This window comes from Ambystoma mexicanum, chromosome 3q (genome assembly GCF_040938575.1).
Source record: "Ambystoma mexicanum isolate Mex_15411 chromosome 3q, UKY_AmexF1_1, whole genome shotgun sequence".
In the NCBI taxonomy this organism is placed as follows: domain Eukaryota; kingdom Metazoa; phylum Chordata; class Amphibia; order Caudata; family Ambystomatidae; genus Ambystoma; species Ambystoma mexicanum.
This window is the reverse complement of record NC_090926.1, coordinates 681,755,339-681,768,888: the sequence shown is the minus strand read 5'-3', so window position 1 is coordinate 681,768,888 and position 13,550 is coordinate 681,755,339. Positions and strand designations below refer to the sequence as shown.

The window sequence follows — 13,550 nt, the reverse complement described above, 5'->3', positions numbered from 1 at the left end:
CCTTGAAGGGCCGAGGTACACCGCACTAATGAAACCCCATGAGGCAAACACATGCCCAGGGTTGATTTTTGGTCTTGTGCAGAAGGGACGTGACCTAATATGTTCAGTTGTACTGACACATCTCGGGTGGTATATTGACTAATTTGCAAGCGATTTTTCCTTTACAGATTTGAAGGGTTGGCCAGAGCAATGCCAGTTGCTATGAATTATTCAAATAAATCAATCTATTACTCTTAAAAGTAATAATATCAAACCATGTACTGTCCCCAAAACTACAAGTTATAAAATTACCTCAGTGCCAAGGACCTGTGAATTGTCCTTCGTGGTATCAATTTATTGACTGTCCCCAATAGCATCTGCTCATGAAAAACCCTCAATTGTATCAGTTTATGGACTGGTCCAGACAGCATCGACATGCACACATTCCAGTGCTTTACTTCTGATTAAGTATTCACAATCTCATGAATCATTAAATTACCCCCAAAGGTTTCATGTACCCAGTGAAGTCAACCCATGAAATGCCCCTAAAGCTATCTAATTAAGAGTTTCCTACAATGCCAATGGGCTCAATGGCGTTAACATTTAAATGTCCACATTAACTTACATCGACATGTCTCACATGGCAGGACCTATTTAATTCTGCAGGACCTTGGGCAGCATTAGCAGAGTTCCACAGGTGCACTTTTAGAGAGTTTCTAAGGACCACAGTCCCATAGACTTCTGCCGTGCAGTGCACAGTCCTGGGGTACTGCTGCACATACACTTAGTACATTCCCAGAATTGTGAGTCCAGAGGATCAGTGCAAGTGTCTTCAGGCCAGATGAACATGCTCTTGCCCCTGTGAGAAATGTGTGCATTCTGTTTGGCCAGTGTGCCACAGCTCTGTTCTTGGTGTGTGGCACGGTCGTGTGTGCTATCTATGCTGTCCCCAGAATTCTGCTTGCATTGTGAACCCCTGGCGTATTTTCCTGCTAACACTAGTGCTGTTTGGCACAGCATGGCTTTTGCCTCGTTTTTGTGCATGTGGTTTCCTCAGTAGCAAATCACTGCAGTGTAGCATACACATCCATTACAGTCAAGGAGTATATGAAGAAACGCAGATCAATACTTAAGACCTTATGAGACTGAGATTCAATCCATGGCTCGTTAAGGATGTTCTAGCTCGACGAAAAAAAAACTTAATCAAGCTGAGAACTTTTGCAGCTTGTGCCAGCAACCTAACCAGAAGGAGACACTGAGACATCTATTTGTTGAATGCATCATGCTGACTGATCATCGTAAAAAACATATCAAAACAGCAACACATGCATATCGAGTGGTCTCACCTGAGTTTCTATGGAAGATGATTCATTCTGTTTTTTTTACTTAAATCAGACTATTAGGTTTCTACATGAAGTCAAATTGACTGATGCATCTTAATTTAAGTCAATCGGTGTTTGATGAATTAGGATAAAGTGTTAGCTTTATTAATTTGTTTAGATATTTTTATTTTTTCATTTTGGATTTTTCTATTCATGAGTTTAAGTTTTATATTCATGAGTTTAAGTTTTATGTTTTAAAAATTATTGTTCTTATATATTGTAAAGTTGATTTATATCAGCTAATTCAATAAAAAAAATTATACTTAAGCTATGAACCCCAAATTCATAAACCCACAACAAGAACTGAAAGACACAGCGAACCAGGCGGTGCCCAGAAGATGCCAAAATGAAACCTCCAAAGTGTGGTGTTTTGAGTCATACATCAAGGTAGATACTGGGCTCCACCCCTTACCCACCAGTACACGCTTGGGTGAACAGAAGCAAAGCAGCAGGCGGCGGGCAGTTAGATTGCTGCACGGCACCCAGGCACTGGATCTTAGTGATCTCTTACAACTTATGGCAACTACTTCCCAGTGAATTTGTCAGAACTCTAAAGGAGCTGTTGCCTCCTGGAGCCACCATTGTTGAACTGTCAAGTCACTATGATCGGGGTACCCATGGTGTCGGAGCTCTGCTATCTGCTACATTGGAGTATTGTCTTTGTGTATGCTCTAATTATAACCCTGTGCTTTTTTTTTCTTTCATTCGCAGTTTGGAAGGTGCCCTGGTCACCGATTTCCATCCCTTCACTTGGCACAAACTCTGGTGCAGTTACTGCTCTGGGTATCCACTCGTAGAGCGTGTGCAATTTGCCTCTATGAAGTGCTCTGAAGCTGCACATCCAGGTGCTACACTAGTTTAGGTGTCAACAAGATTGGCTCTGATTTGTGTTTGCCAGATAGCGGGTGCGCCACTTAAATAGGAGAGTGGCACACCTGAGAAATCAATAGAAATACAAAGAAAGGGCACAGCGATAGCATGTTTCCAAATTAATACTCATTTAATTTGTTTTGCGCTAAGAAATAAATAGAGTGAAGTCCATGGTTCAGCCCAACCATGTTTTAAGATACATGTTCTTGATCAAAGGTTTAGAGACACAATGCGGAAACCACGACGTTGCTCCCATCTTAGATAAAGGCAGTGAAGTTCATGCAACTCTCAATGGCATATATATTGCGAGACTAATTGTGTCGTCACTTCCGTAGCTGACTGAAAACTGAAAAAACACTGATGTATGCGAGTTAAACATTAAAATCCAAGGCTACTACAAGAAAGAAAGAAAAAAATATACTGCAGTCACAACCATTTACAAAAACAGACCACAGAGTCGAAGCAGGTAGAATTACATCGTAGAGGTTACAGTTGAATTGTTTTATCTAATCGAGGTAATTAGAACATAATAGGAACGCTATTGGTTCTAAGAAAGAGAACATAAAATAAAGGCAGTCCCCTTCAAAAGAATTGAAAGCAGGCCTGGGCGTGTTCACAGTCTTTCAATTGATGATTCGTTTGTGTGTGCATTAGTTAGGACAACGACATTTCAAAAAGCTACTTTTGAACACCCATAAAAAATGCATCAGTGCACACAACGGGAAGCCTCCCGTCAGCTTAGAAAATGCATTGCAACCATCAACGCAGGGATGTCTCCAATTCCATCAACCAATTAAATGTTGCAAGTGGGATGGTCCCATGAAATCTCTTCAATACCACAAATACTGATATATTCCCATGGCACATGCAATCCCATAGGATATTGCATGTGCCATCATCCCAGAAGTGTTCTCAAGGACATAAAGCAATGTAATGTCTCTGGTGCTATCAACCCACATTACATGTGGCCAGTTCTATCGTTACACAAATGACCCCACTGCTGTGAACCCCAGACATGCTCCCAATGCAAACCCCCGAAATGCTCCAAAGTCACTAAGCCATGAAATGTGTGGTCAGTGTTATCACACCATAAAATGCACCGAATTCCATCAGCCTAACAAATATCCCAAATGCAAAATATCAATGCTTTTGCTTCTTGGAGTGGCACAGAGCACATCACCCCAACATATGTTGCTATTTGCATAAACGTGTCAAATGCTCGCAATGCCACCGACCCGTGCAATGCCTCGACATGCCATCGGTGCTTTGGAAATTCTCCAATGTTATCAGTCCATGAAATCTTCCCATTGCCATTGGTTCATAAAGTCTTCCATTAACCAATGAAATGTACCCACTGTAATCGAGACATGACATGTCTCCAATGCCATTAATTATAAAATATGTCCTAATGCCAGCAGCCTGAAAATTGTGCTGAATGCAATCTACCCAGGACATGTTGCCAATGCCATCAACCTGTGCCAAACCATGACATTTCCCTGCTTCCACCAACCCAACCCAATGTAGCCCATGAAGGCATCAGCCCATGAATATTTCTAGCTCTGTTGCCAACAAGCAATGAAATGGGCCAGGTACCGGCAAGATGAGAAGAGTCCTGAATACCAGCAAGCAGAAAAGGTCCCAATTCCACAAACCTTTGAAATTATGACATGTGTGAATGTTCTCCAATGACATTACCACATGAAATGTCCCAAATTAGAGCAATTACAAACAACTATGACACCTCCCCTTATTGCCCAACCCATGGAAAGTCTCCAATGCCATCTAACCCTGGACTGCTTTCAGGGAAAGCACTCACAATAATGCTGCCAATGCCATCAATGAATTAAGTGTTCCGGAGGACCATCAAGCTAAGCAATAGTTTCAATGTCGTCAGTCTATGAAATACCCCCAAAGCCCCAGAATTATTTCCATTTATGAACCCCAGATTGCCACCAGATAAACAGCATTTGAAAGATTTCCAGCGCCCTCAACCCACAAAGTGTTCCTGGTGCTAGCAAAGTATTAAAAGTACTCGATGTCTCAAATAAATGTCAAATTCAAATACTAAAAAATTAACTGTTAGCAAAGACAGCAATCCAACAAACGTCTTCAATGGCATAGACCCACAAAATAACCTCAGTGCCATATTTCATTGTAATGTCAACCATGTCCCTAAGCTATATAATGTCTTCCAGTGCCATCAGCTGTTCAAATGTCACCCTAGTTCATTGACCAATCGAGGCAAGACATATTGCCAAAGCCATCAATCTATCATATGGATCAAATATCATAAACCCATAAAGAGACCTAAATGCCATCAGCCCATGAAATATCGCCAATGCAATTAACACGTGAAATGGAATAAATGTCATTGGTACATTAAATGCCCCCATTGCTTCCAACCAATGAAATGTCATGAATGCTATGAACCAATGCTATGTCATCAACCAATTAAATGTTGCCAATTCTATGACTCCAGAAAATACTCTCAATGCAGTTTGTTTTAGGAACACTCAATACCATCAGTGCATTACATGGCCCCAATGACATAACCCTGTAAAATGCCACCAATGTTGTTGGCTAATTCAATTTCAGTGAGGCCCTTAGTAATGAATGTCCCTTTGACATCAATCGAGGTCATGTCCATGATACCGACATCCTATGAAATATCCCAATGACAATAACTCAATACTTCTTCCACATTGTCAGTATCCTCTGGAATCACAGGAATGGTAGCAAATTCCATTTTTCTGATGCCACGATATATTACCAAAGGCATCAAACACCGGATGTGATTACATGTCTGCTCAGTAAGCCATGTTTGAAATGTAATGAATGCCATCAACATGCAACATATACTCAATATCACCAATCCATGAATTGACCCTAATAATAATAATTTTAATAATTTCGCATGTATGTAACGCTACGAACCCTCAGGTATCTGAGCGCTGCTTATTATTACCCACGGTGTGTGGTGCTCATTATCGACCTCGGAAGGATGAAAGGCTGAGTTTGGCCCTGACGGGATTCGAACCTGCGTTAGCAAGCTCTGCACAGATGTCAATATTGTTGTAATTGTAATACCCAGAGATTTCTAAGTGCGGAGCAGGGATCGAAACCTGTGTTGCTCCACGTCGTCCTGCTTTCAAGGCAAGCGTGTTGCCCCTGAGCTGTCCTCTATATTCATCGATGAAATCTCCAAAATGCTAAATCAACACAAATCGTCTTAATGGCACCTCATAAAATGTCAACCAAATTAATGTACCCATGTAATGTCCTAATACAAACCAGCTATGTGCTATTGCCAATGCAGTATAGTGTTTACAGCCCCTAGTGCCATAAACCCATCCAATGTCCCAAATACCCTGACAACTGAAATAACATGAATTCCACTAGCACACGAAATGTCCACAATACCATTCACCATGAAAATGTTACGAATGCTGTGAAGTCATGACATATCTCCAGTGGCATCAACCATTTAAAAGCTGCCCTGAGTATCCCCAATACTACCAGCTTATGAGGTGTCACCCTTGGCATTAACAAATGAAATGTCACAAATGACAGCAGCTAGTGGCATGAAACCAATGCCATCTGCTCATTATATGACACAGCCACACATGCCATTACTTTTGAAATGCTGCCCATACCATCAATTTAAGGCAGTCCAACAATGCTACTAAGCTATGAGATATCTCCCTGGCATCAAACCTTGCATATCCTCATACAATGCAAACACCCTAGAAGAATGCCATGAATCCCACCGCACATTAATTTTACCAGTGCCACCAGCCTAGGAAATGCCCGCCATACAATTATTATTCCATGAAATCGAATTAATTCCATCAACCCTTCAGCCCAGGAAAGTTTGCCAATGCCATCGACCAACAAAATGCCCATAATGGTATAAGATAAAAAATGGGCGCCATGTCATCAGATTCTGTAATGTGCTCAAAGCACCCAAACCATAAAATATTTCCAATTCTGCCCATGTATAAGAAATTCCACAATTATATAAATACATGAAACTGTTACACTACAATTGTCATGCTCCAAATGTCCCAGGTGTTAGCAGTCTATGAAGTGTCCGCAATCCCAACAACTCAACAACTAATGAAATTGTGCCATCAACTATGGACTTATACCCAAATCCATCAGTTTATGAAATGCCCCCAAAGCTATAGGCCTGTGAGTTGTCCTCAATAATATCACTCATTTCACAAATGTAAGCAAATCGTGAAATGTCCCTATTGTTATCAGCTTGTTAAATGGCACTAATGTCATTAACAGTTTAATGTCCACCATGCCATACGTCTAGGTCATGCCTGCCACACGTCTTGTATTCCTATGCCACCCCCTATGGACTATCTGAAATGCAGTCGTTCTATGAGCAATACACATACCACCAGTTCATAATACTTAGCACAGTAACGAGATCCAATACTTACTGTCCTAATGCATGCTGCCATAAAAGTAGCCACAATACAATCTACTTATATAATTTCACTCGGGAGTTTTCTTTTTTTTATATAGCTCTTCATCTGAGATTCACCCACTTCTAAGTGCTGCAATGACTGCTGCTATTATTACCCAATTTAATGGTACTCACTTTCTGGCCCTTGGAAGGGGGACGGGGTGAGTTAGCCCTGCTGGGATCTGAACTCGTGAGGTGTAGAGTGGCTCCATGCCTGAGGCGAGCGCTTAACGTGGGAGCTACCCAACCCACGTGGAGAATGATATCAAGGACCCATGAAATATCCTCAGAGCAATCTTTTCCCAATGCCATTATCTCAGGGAACGTTCCAACTTCTGGCAGGCTCTTTAATAGTTACAAGATGTGATGTGGGTACATCAAATGCACGCACTCGTTCATACTTCGGCAGGAAATCTTTCAGTAAAAACCACTTGAATGCAGTGGTGCAGTTATGAGGCTAGACAGAGGTGTAATTATGAATTATCTGGAAATTAACGTAGTAAAAACGTATCTCTTCAGTTGACATGCCGAAATAGGATACACTTCGATACGTTTGTCAGTGTTCATTAAGGTGTTATTGATCATACATTTATTTCTCAATGGAATAAAAATCTACTATGATTGGTTCCGGTTAACGTACTTTAACTACTACAGCAAAGTTCAATGCAGCCCATTTAACAATTATGAGTCCATGGGACAAAGTGTGTTCCCGTCCAATCTTTCCTGCATCCCACCACTTCCATCCTCGTCCTTTCCCCCTATTTGCTTCTCCACATCCCCAAAGCAAAACTCCTTGCGCTCTCCCCAACGGTATAAGTACTTACCTCCCACCTTCCTCCTCCTGGCTCCCTATTCTTGAAACTGCCAGAAGCTCAGGCAGACAGGCCACAGCTCAGCAGTCCAGTACAATATTCCACGCCCTACTCATCCAGAGTCAGAAAACGAGTTCAAACCTCCACCCGCTTTTTCACCCGCTGCTCAGCAGTCTAATGCAATATTCTACCCCCTTTCTCACCCGCTGCTCAGAAGTCTAATGCAATATTCTACCTCCTTTCTCACCTGCTGCTCAGCAGTCTAATGCAATATTCCACCCCCTTTCTCACCCTCTGCTCAGCAGTCTACTGCAATATTTCACTGTCCTCTTCCGTTGTTTAGCAGTGCAATATTCCAACCACTGCTCACCCGCTGCTCAGCAGTATTGTGCAATATTCGACCCCTGCCCCACCTGCTGCTCAGCAATCCAGTTCAATATTCCACCCCCTCCTCACCCACTGCTCAGCAGTCCAGTGCAATATTCCAACCCCCTCCTCACCCACTGCTCAGCAGGCCAGTGCAATATTCCACTCCTGCCCCACCTGCTGCACAGCAGTTCAATACAATATTCCACCCCTTCCTAACCACTGCTCAGCAGTCCAGTACTCTATTCCACCCCACTCCTCACCTGCTAATCAGCAGTCCTTTGTAATATTCCACCCCCTCCCCAACCAGTGCTCTGCAGTCCATTGCAATACCCCCCTCCTAATCACTGCGCAGCAGCCTGATGCAATATTCCACCCTCCACCTCACCCACTGCTCATCAGTCCAGTGCAATAATCCACCTCCTTCCTCCTCACCCACTGCTCAGTTGTCCAGTGCACTATTCCACCCCTGCCCCACCTGCTGCTCAGCACTCCAGCGCACTATTCCACCCCACTCCTCACCTGCTGCTCAGCAGTCCTTTGTAATATTCCACCCCATCCTCACCCGGTACTCCGCAGTCCATTGCAACATCCCCACCCCCCCATAACCACTGCTCAGTAGTACTGTGTAATTTTCTATGCCTAACCCACCTGTTGCTTAGTAATCCGGTGAAATATTCCAACCCCATCCTCACCCGATGCTCAGCAGTCCAGTGCAATATTCCACCCCTACCACCACCTGTTGCTCAGCCGTCCAGTACAATATGCCACCACTACCCCCACCAGCTGCTCAGCAGTCCTTTGTAATATTCCACCCCCTCCTCATCCGGTGCTGCATAGCCCATTGCAATATTGCCCCCCCAACCAGTGGTCAGCAGTCTGATGCAATATTCCACCCACCACCACACCCACTGCTCATCAGTCCAGTGCAATAATCCCCCCCTTCCATCTAACTGTTCAGCAGTCTGGTTCCAGCCCCTCCTCACCTGGTGCTCCACAGTCCATTGCAATATCCCCTCCTCCTACCACTGCTCAGCAGTACCATACAATTTTCCACCCCCACCCCACCTGCTGCTCCTCAGTCCAGTGCAATATTCCACCCCCTCATCGAACCCTGCTCATAAGTCCAGTGCAATTTTCCACCCCACTCCTCACTTGCTGCTCAGCCATCCTTTGCAATATTCCACCCCCTCCTCATCCAGTGCTCTGCAGACCATTGCAATATCCCCTCCTCCTAACCACTGATCCGGGGTCTGGTGCAATATTCCACTTCCTCCTCACCTGCTGCTCAGCAGCTAGCTGCCATATTCAACCCCCCTCTTCACCCTCTGCTCAGCAGTCCAGTGCAATAATTCACCCTGTTCCACCAAACTGCTCAGGTTTAGTCTAGTACAATATTCCACGGTCTCCTCAGCCGTTGCTCAGCAGTACAGTGCCATATTCCATGTCCCTTCTCACCTGCTGCTCAACAATGATGCTTCCATCATTCATACTCAATCTTACTCCTCTTTTTAAAGCCTCGTCTGTAGGCTGGGGGTCTCCCCACTTTCTCTCTCACCTTTGCCACTAGCTACAGACCACCTGGCCCTATCTCCCTCTTTCCATCTGAATGGGCCAATCTTGCCTGATCTCCCTCAACTCCTCCTCCTTGGTGACTTCAACATCCACCTCGACTCTCCTGAATCATCCACCTCTCAGTTCCGGGTCCTCTGTGACTCCCTCTATCTCACTATTCTTCCTTCCGCTCGACTCTCTCTGGTGGCCACACACTTGATGCCATCATCTCTAGTGACATCCTCATCTCTAAGCCGTCACCACCATTCTCTCCTTTCCTCCTATCTGGGGTCCATTGGCCCTCTATCCGAGCCACCCCCTGCACTGCCAGCCTCCTTCACTGTCATTCGACCAATGAAGCAAGTGTCAGTTGCTGGATTTGCCTCCACCTTCAACTCTCCCAATTCTCCCTGACTTTGTCCTTGTTCATCTGCATCTAGCCATCTGCGACACTCTTGACATCCTTGCCCCTGCCCTGGGGATCTGTCTAAAACCTGCCACCAAGAACAACAGCTGGTACGACTCCGATCTAGCATCTCTGAAACGCAAGTGCAGAGTTGCTGAAAGAAAGTGACAGACGTTGGGCTCATCCTCTGACAAACTGGCCTGCCGCTTGCTGCAAAGGCAATATCGCCTCCCTATCTGCTCCAGAAATTAGGCTCACATCCAAGCCCACATCACTGGAGCCTCCAAGAACACGGCCACACTTTTCAAAACCTGCAAGGAACTTGCCAATCCACTTGCAGTCTCCTCCTCTCTCCTTCCTTCTCAGGCCCTCTTTACTGGCTTGGCCTCCCACTTCACATCCAAAACTCATGATATCCTGACCACACTCTCCTCCACCCACTTCTCCTCTCCCACTCCCCTGGCTGCCTCCCTTGCCCCCCCTCCGGCCACCCCCTTCACTCTCCTCCCTCCTGCCCATAACACTGGACAAGGTCACTAAAGTGATCCGCTCTATGAAGGCCTCCTCCAAAAAGGTGCTCCCCTGCACATCTAGAACCATTAACGACAACATCTCCTCTCTTGCCCCGGCCCTTGCAGACATCTGTACCACTCCTTCAACTCTGGCTCTTTCCTTCTATCCCTCAAGCACTCCCTTGTGCACCCTCTCTTAAAGAAGCCATCTGCTGACCACTCCTGCCCGGCTAACTACTGGCCTATGTCTATTACACCCTTCCGGGGTAAACTCTGGGAAAAGTTAGCACTCCCCCAATTGGCCCTCCACACTGATCTTGTTGGCTGCTTCATGACCACCAATCTGGATTCCGGGCAGCCAGAGGCATGGAAACTGCTCTCCTGAACACCCGTGAAACCATGCTCACCAATCTTGACTCCAACTCTCCTGCTGTTCCCATTCTCTTCGATCTCTCCTCTGCCTTTGACACTGTCAACCATTCCATCCTCAAAAAATGACTCTGATTCCCTCAGCATCACTGACTGGGCACTGGACCGGGTGACTTCTTTCCTCACTAACCGCCCTTCACAGTTGCAATTGGACCCTTTCTCCTTCTCTGCCACCCTCTCTACCTGTGGTGTCCCCTAGGGCTCTATCCTATCACCCTATTTCTCTCCTTCACCCCTCACATCATGGACCTTCCCAAAAGTCCTGCTTCCAGCTCCACCTCCTCAGAGGCATTCTTCCTTTTCTCACCTTCCCCCAGAAGCTCAATGTCTCCAGAGCTCCGGTCCTTTCCAGGCTGGACTGCTGCAACAGCCTTTTCCGAAACCTCCCACTCTCCTATCTTCAACCTTGGCCTCAGGCACAGGGTCTGCATCTCTCCAGCCCTAAAATATCTCCACTGGCTCCCGGTGGCTGCAAGGATCAAATTCAAGACCCTCTGCATCATCCGCAAGGCATCCTGGGGCCTGGAGCCAGGCTAGCTCCAACTTTCCCTCCCATAATACTCCCCTGCTAGAACCCTGCGCTCCTCTAATTTCAACTCTCTTACTGGCAAACGTTTCTCTAAGCAGAGAGTGTGGGCAGATCTCCCCCTGCGGCTGGTGCCTCCCTTTGGAAGAGCCTCCGTGCCCCTCTCAGATTTGAGGCGGACCTCCTCAAGTTCCAGAAACTACTCAAAACTCTGCTTTTCTACCTCTTTTCCTTTTTCCCTTCCCTGCGAATCATCCCACAGCCGCTGCGACCAGCAGCCTGATCCTCATGAACCCCACATGCTCCCAGGGCCTTCCTCCCAGTCGTTACCAGCACCCCCCATGCATTGCCCTGTGGGACCATGCCTGGTGGCTCCACATAACACCCTTGAGAGCTGCCTATACTAGAACTTAGCCTGAGGTGCTCCTCCTGGCTCCCCTTAGCACTTCCCTCTTGGGCCCTGCTCCAGCACTTGCCCACTCCTCTGCTCCCCCTTTTAGTCCCCCTCCCCCGGCACTTCTCATCAATGCACTTGCACGGCTGAATGGCAGAAACCCTAGTAGGACCATGACTGTATATATATTATAGCCTGGCATACACTCATGAATTTGCCCTAATGCCATGAGCTCCTAAAATGTCCCCAATGCCAGCAACCTATCCAGTGCTCTTCAACCTGTGGCGCTACAGATGTGTTGGACTATGGCTCTCGTGGTCCCGCACCATTGGCTATGCTGGATTTGGCTGATGGGAGATGTAGTTCAAAGCATCTGGGGATCCATAGGTTGCAGACCGCTGATGCCAACGATGCCATGAACTCCTAAAAATCCACCCCAGTGGTAGAAAACCATGACATATCCCCTATGCCTTTCACGTGGGAATTTTCCGCATAAAGTCAAGCATTTCAACATCGTCAGTTTCATCAGCTCCTAAAATTCTCCAGTGCGACGCGCCGTGTGACATCAAATTACATGAAAGCGTGTAGATATAGTCACATGCATATACTTTTAATGTAATAAGTAAGGTACCGTAGAAAGCACGCAAGTGGTTCAGCTGGCACTGGCGGCAAGTAGTGCTGCGTGCAGCTCTAATGGTGGCGAGAATCGTGATAAGGCAGCGGGCGCTTGCTGCACGTGGGGATGCAATACAAGTGGCAAGTACGCCGATGCCGCGGGTACTGCTGCTGCAGATACGACTACTGGGGATACTGTGGGTGATATGGAAGGTGGTATAGGGCCTCTCACTAGTACTGCTGGAGTTTGTGAAGCTGCAGCAGATTGTACATAGTGACGCGACCTGGGTGTTCTAAGGTTTTAAAACTCAGTTTGCGCCTAGTCGTTATAGCGCTATGCAGTGCAGGGGCACGATTAGGAAAGGTATGAGGATGGCACTCACCTGCTATTGCCTGGCATGCCGGGCTCTTTCTCATCCATGCCCCGATGCCCTCCTTCCAGGGATCTAAAATGCCTTCTGTCCTCGGGTCGGTTAGTAGTCAGGTTGGCTCCTACCCCGGGTCGGAGTTAGTTCTCTGGAGACTCGTGCCCCTGGCTATTGTTAGTTGACTGGAGAACTGATAGGTCGGTTGCCTAAACGGGCGGCTATTGCCATTGGCGGGAGTTAGTTGTCTGAATTGCGCTAGTTCATGGCGGGAGCATTTCTGCCTGGTCCGGGTGTTTGTTCCCAGACAGCGCCATCCCGGTTCTACTCCTGGCTACACGCGGCTGGGCTCAGTGGCGACTGCAGGGCTCCAGTTGGTGGCGGCAGTTAGTTGGCCTGTCGCATCCTGGCGCTGGCGGCAGTTAGTAATCGTGATGGGTTTCACTGCAAGGGGGGTCCTTCTGGACACACGCGTCCCTCTGCTGCTCGGGCTTTCCTCGGCTCTAGCTCCCGTTGATAAACACCTGTACACTGCCTACACACGCTGTTACTACCCCGGAGCTCGGCTGGGAGGCGCGTGGGAGGCAGGTCGGGAGCGGGGTGACTCCATACTATTTCAAGAGAAACTGCCCCCTCATACGCACCCCTCCCACCCAGGCTGCCCCCGTGCCCACAGCTTCCCCTCCCAGGGATGCTGGTCTAAAAGCAACTGGCAGATAAACAGGAAGACCTCGTTTTCACAGCCACACAGAACAGTGTGGAAACAATTTACTGTAAGAGGCCGGACGAGGAACTGTGTGCGTGCGGGTGTGTGTGTGCGTGCGTGTGCGTGTGGCTGTTTTCGCCCAACTCCTCCCTCCTTC

General features: G+C 46.8%; 1 protein-coding gene across 1 annotated transcript in view; it reads right to left on the bottom strand.

The window, feature by feature from the left end:
* Positions 1-13,295, bottom strand: part of PIK3R5 (phosphoinositide-3-kinase regulatory subunit 5) — a 518,653-nt gene extending 505,358 nt beyond the window's left edge. The window contains exon 1 of the mRNA XM_069654585.1: positions 12,706-13,295. The gene's annotated coding sequence lies outside the window, so the exon portion shown is untranslated. The remainder of the gene's footprint in view (positions 1-12,705) is intronic.
* Positions 13,296-13,550: the final 255 nt, after the last annotated feature.